The following is a 6310-nucleotide window of genomic DNA, read 5'->3' on the forward strand; positions in this document are numbered from 1 at the left end:
ATGTTTTCCCCTGGAGTTTGGGGATAGTTGGCTACCAAAACCTCTGTTCTGCAGAGAGGTCCTAACCAGGGCGATAAGGAAGGAAAATATTTCTAAATGCATGGAATTAGAAAGGAAAATATTGACTTGTCATTTTTCACCAATGGCACGACTGCATACTTAGAAAATCTGAAAGGATCTACTGATAAATTATCAGAGTAAATACACAAATTTAGCAAGGTCACTAAGCATTAAGATCAATATACAGAAATCAATTATGTTTCTCCATGAAAGCCATAAATAGGAAAAAAATGTTTTTAAGTCTACCAGTTGTAATGGCATAAAAAGCCAAATTCTTATATAAAAACCCAACAGAAAATCTGAGAGACCTCTGCTGTAAAAACCATAAGCTATAAACTGTAAGATGTTACTGACATAAATTAAACAAGGTCTAAAGAAATGAGGGGACACACTGTGTTTATGGGCCAGAAAACTCAACATTATAAAGACATCAGTTTTCTCCCAAATTGATTTGCAGATTCAACGTTAACACCAGTAAAAATCCCAGAAGGTGCTGGGAGTATGTAGAAACTAATAAGACAGCTCTGAAATTCATACAGAATTAAAAGGGCTGAGAATGTACAAGATGATCCTTACGCTCTCAGATATCAAGGTTTTCAAAATAAAGGTGCAGTAATTAAGATAGGACAGCACTGATACAAGAGTAAACAGAGAACCCACAAAACGGCACACTTGTGTGACTTGTGACAAAGACGTGCCTGTGCCACAGTAGGAGAAAGACGGTTCTCAACGACTCGTGGCAGGCAGGCCAGGTGCTGGATGTCCACATGAGGGAAGTGAGTGCTAACCCCTACCTCACGCCACACACAAACACAAGTTCCACCTGGGTTACAGATGTAAGGAGAGAAGTGAAAACTCTAACGCTTCTGGGACACAATAAAGGGAACTATCTTCACAGCCCCGGAGTCAGCGGAGATCCCTCAAACAGGACACAAAATCGCTAAACTTGTAAGAAATGACAGCACTGGGAGGGAAGCAGATGGGCCAGGGTAGAAAAGACATTTTCAACACATATACTGACGCGAGGCGATACAGAATTTGCTGAGAATACCTGCAAATCGGAAAGAGAAAGAGACTAAAATCCAGGCCGAATATTTAAACAGGTGCTTTAAAAATGAGGATATTTAAATGACCAGTACACTGAAAATCACTCAAGGTCATTGGTAATCAGGGAAACACATTAAAACCACCGTTCCCTCAAAGTCCAAAATAAAACAGACTTTAGGTCTCGAAAAAGGTATGGAGGAACTTGATGTTTCTGCAATGCTTGTGGGCTCGTGGGAAAGTGAGCTTGTGCAACCACATTAGGACACAGTTTGGTAAACCTCGCAAGTCGAGAAGACACAAACCCTTAACCAACAGTTCTCATCGTGAGCACATGAGCGACAGAATTGCCCACCTATGACTGTAGCTGTACATACGAGAATGCCCACAGTGGTGATACCCGCGATGGGGAAAAAATGAGAGGCGACTCCAAAGTCCAGTAACACAGAAGTCATTCTATTTCATTATTCTATTTATCCTGTTGGGTAAACAAATTGTAGCATATTCATAGCGTGAAATATTAAACAATAGTGAAAAATACAAGCACCTGAGATTCGTAATAACACGTATGAACATACATGCACACACACGCACACGCACGCTCTTTGGCTCTCAGCCCACACTTTCCCCCTTATTCCCTGCGTCCTCCTTGGACATCCCTCTGCCCTCTGCTGAGTGACAAATTCCTGCCATGTTCTTGGCCTCAGTTTCCCCACCTGCACAAGGAAGGGGCTGAATAAAACGACCCCTGGCCCATTACTCAGACCCCAGACCGCGGTTTCCTGAATCCCCTCTCGTCTGCTGGAAACAAGCATGGTTAGGGTTCAGGGACGTGCACTCCGGGCCGAGAAGCGTCGGCTGGGGCCCCAGTGAGGCCTCAGGTCTCCGGCCTCACGCTCTCTCCCGCGGGCCCAGACCTCTGACGGGCCGGCTCCTCCTTCCACACCGGCCCCAGCCTGGTCTCCTGCCTCACCCCTTCCTTCCTTCATCATTTCATCCCTAGACTCTGCCCGGCACGACCGGTCCCCGGGCTTGAAGAGACGGGCAGGCTCATCAGATATAAATACGCCCCCCACGCACCACGATCCACCTGGCGCCCATCGAAACCCACGGTTCCCCCGCAAGGTCAGCCACCAGGGACCACGCGGCCCTCCCGGGAGCCACCCTGCAGGCCGGTGCCACGAGGTCACCCAGGGGTCTGGCACTGGCGGCTGGTGGGACCCCCGCCCCAGGAAGCAGAGAGGTCTAAGGCGGGGCCTCCTCCGGGCCGGCGTCGCACATGTGACAGCGGTTGGCACTCGTGTGACCTCCGTGACCAGATGCTTCCCTGCCCACGTCCGGCCTCGGCCGCCTGCTTCCTCTCAGGGCGGAGGCCGCCCAGCGAAGGCTGTAATTTCCCAACTCTAATGCGTGACGAGGCTTCGCTTACGGGATGTGATGAAATTGCCTCTGGAGGCCGGCACTGGGGAGTCACAGCCACGGCTTCCCCCGCAGGGACCGCCAGGTGGGACAACCGGAGAGAAGGCACGGGAGTCCCCTGTGTGGAGTGGGGGAGCAGCCGGCCTGTGGCTGGCAGTCCCGGCCCCGTGGCCGGGCCACGACAGGACCCTCTGGTCGTGTGCTCCTTGGAGCTGCCGTCTCTGGCCTCGGGCACATCCGCTCCCTGCTCTGACCACTGGCCTCAGGCCTCCTCTTCCTCCGACGAGGACCCGCCGTGGGTGGCCTCACCGGTGGCGCACGTGGCCTCACTGACGGTGGGGGTGGAGTCAGCGCTGAGTGCGGGGCGGTCGGGGGGCCCGGCCTGGAACAGAAGAGACGCGGCCACGCCCCCAGGGGAAAGGAAGGCCCACCTTTCACGTGACCATCTGACGCCCGCCTGGGTGAGGGAGCAGCGAGACAGTGAGGGGGGCTCCTGCCTGGGAGGCGGCCCCTCCGAGGGACAGGCCCAGGTCAGAGCATCGCCTGGGCCCGCAGAACTCTCCTTCCGGAAAGACGCGAAGGCGTCCCGGCCACTCGCCTCCCACAGGGCCTCTAGGGCGCGGCTGGCATCTGCGTGCCCAGAGGGTGCTGGCGGGGAGGGCCACAGCAGACCCAGCCGGGCGGCCGCACGGGACACAGAGGCGCACAGCTGCCCCCGTCCCTCGGCCTGCAGAGGTATTTGGGGCTGGCCATTCGAGAAGCCAGCTTTCTCTCATTCCCAGGACGACACAGAGGGGCCCCAGCCCTGGACTCCACGGCTGACCACCGGCCCCCACTTGTGTCCGGGGCGTGGGGAGCCCTGATTTCTGGACCCTCCTCGAGGGTGGCAGTCAGGGGGTCTAAGCGGCCAGCATCGGCCCTCGGTGAGCGGGCTACGGCCGAGGGAGCCTGTGGTCACGAGAGGCGTCACGAGAGCCCCCGCGGGGCCTGCTTGCCGGGCTTCCCCACAAGCCCCTCGACCACCTGACCTCGCTCTTGGGTGGGGACAGGGCTGTGATCAAGGGCAGGCTCCGGGCTCAGGTCCTAGCATGGCTCATAAGCGGCAACTACGAAGTCACGGGGAGCTGGGGCTGCAGGAGAGGGAGAGCCTGAGCAGGACGGCTGGAGGCGAGGATGAGCCGGGCCAGAAAGTCCCCCGGACAGCGCCCCTCCCGGCTGCAAACCTCCCCTTCCTCTGGGCAACGTGCCCTGCACGAGCCTGCAGTGACCTCTGAGGGACCCCGCCTCTGAGACCCGAGGTCGGATCACATAAAGTCAGGTCTGCGGAAAACCCAGGCTGCGGAAGAGGCCCCCTCACTCCCCGGCTGGCCCACCAGAGCTTTGAGTCCACGGGCCGTCACCGGGGTGCCTGCTCTGTGCCGACTGGCTGCGCCCGCACTGGCCCGTCTGTGACTCGAACACCTGCAAGGTCTCGGGCGGTCTTCACGGGCGCGGCACCGGCCCCTCGGGATGTTCACGGACCGAGTTCCGGCCGGGGCGCAGATGTGGAGCTTGGTGTCACGGCTGGACACGCGGGTCGCAGAGAGACCTAATTTTAGAGTCGTTTTGTCATTTTTCCAGGGTTCACTCACTGGGACCTGGAAGGTTAGGAGCCGGGAATTAGGGAATGCTGCTTTTTTTTTTTTAATGTTTATTATTTTTGAGGGGGGGGGAGAGGCAGAGAGCGAGGAGGGACACAGACTCCGAAGCAGGCTCCAGGCTCCGAGCTGTCAACGCAGAGCCCGACGTGGGGCTCGAACCCACGGACCGCGAGATCGTGACCTGAGCCGAAGGTGGACGCTTAACCGACCGAGCCACCCAGGCGCCCTGTGGGAATGCTGCTTTTTAGAGTGTGTGTCTGTCCAGCCACTTGGGAAGCACAGAGACATCCCCAAGCGGAAAAGGCCAGGGGCCACTTTGGGAAACTGCACCCGACTTCTTCCCGCACATATTTACCCGAAACAGGAGACGCACGTCCGCAGAAGGCACCTGTTCACGGCAGTCAAGGGCTATAACAATTTTTACAGATCTATTGGTATCTGCTGCACCGTGGGTTTTTTTTTCTCGATGTGACTCGAAAGGAGCCAGACAGGGGCACCCAGGTGGCTCAGTCGGTTAAGCGTCCGACTTCGGCTCAGGTCATGATCTCAACGGTTCGTGGGTTCAAGCCCCGCGTCGGGCTCTGTGCCGACAGCTCGGAGCCTGGAGCTGCTTCCGATTCTGTGTCTCCCTCCCTCTCTCTCTGCCCCTCCCCCACTCACCCTGTGTGTCTCTCTCAAAAGTAAATTTTTTTTTTTAATTAAAAAGTGAAAAAGAAATAAAAAAAAAAGAAAGAAAGGAGCCAGACAGGAAAGCGTGTGCAGAGTGGCGCTCCATTTATGTAAAATTCTGGAACATTCTGGAACAGACAAACTCACTGTGTTGATCAAGCTCAGGCCAGAGGCGGCCTGTGCAGGGGTAGGGGATCTGGGAATGGACCAGAGAACTTTCTGGAATATGAACATGTCTCTTCTCTTCCCTCCGAGCCTTCTGTTCAAGTCAAACATGATTTTTCATCCCCGTGTCTCCAGGCTCCGTTTTGGGTCATGTGGTTCCCGTTCCCTGGAAACCCTCCTTAGCAAATCTCCACCCCCGGGAGCTAATTGACACGCCACCTTCTCCGGGAAGCCCTCCCTGCTGCACCCCTCGCTAGCGGCCGCTACCCTGCCCTTCTAGTCCTGATCCTACAGCTTTTCCGCTGTCGTTCCTTTGACGTGATCACCTGAGTTTTTCATTAACGGTCATCCTGTCCCTGCTTCGATTCCCTTGCTATGTTGTGACCTTGATGGCAGCCGCGTCTGTGTGGGTCCCGGCCACCCCGACCCCAGCAAGAGGCCCGGAGTAGGCGCTCGATTCGGACACGGGGCAACGAAGGAGCGGAGCGAACGAAGTGTGAAAGTCCTCTTTGTTCATGTCAGGCTCTGCACTGAATTGTGCTGACTCCTGTCACTTTTCCGCCACGCAAGATGCAAGCCATGCCGACCTTTTCCGGAGCACTCTTGGGGGGGCCCCCGCGGGGGGTGGGGGGGGGCTGGGCTGCCAGCTTCTCACCCGGTAATTAAATGACACAGCACAAACCTGTAGAAACACAGCCTTCCCACGGTCACCACATTGAATCGGACCCGAAAGCTCACAAGACCTTCAGAACCTTTGTTCTAAAGGGTTTCGTGGCCACGGACGGGGAAACTGAGGCTGGGAGCAGGACAGCGGTGCGTTCGAGGAAGGGGGAGCTCCTGATCTGTCATGTTTCCGTCGGGGGTGGGGGAGCGAGCTTCCCCCCCACCCTCAGGACGACATACAGCTGGAGGGACATTTCTCTCCAGCCTCTTCCTCCCAGAAGAGGGAGAACCTCAGCTTGTGTCTGTTCTCACCCGCACCCTCAATGGGGGCAGGAGGCGACGCCGTGGATAGCCAGCCCGCCTGCCACCCACCCCCGCAAGCCCCCACACGCGACAGAGGACCTCCAGATACGGGGCTGGTAAGCACTGGAGAGCCTGCCCCCCTCCCCCGTCCCACTGGGACCACCGGACACGCCGGCAAAGTCAGGGACGGACGCGGGCTGGCTGAAGACGCCCAGTCCCGGCTTTCTCAGATCTGGGCGGGATTCTGTGCCAGTGAGCGTGAACAACCCGGATGGCTTGTCCTGGGGTTGGGACGCTCGGGGCTCAAACGGGCACAGTCTCAGGAAAGCCCGGGTGGTCTGTCACCC

The sequence above is a fragment of the Panthera tigris genome, chromosome E1 (assembly GCF_018350195.1).
Source record: "Panthera tigris isolate Pti1 chromosome E1, P.tigris_Pti1_mat1.1, whole genome shotgun sequence".
Taxonomy (NCBI): domain Eukaryota; kingdom Metazoa; phylum Chordata; class Mammalia; order Carnivora; family Felidae; genus Panthera; species Panthera tigris.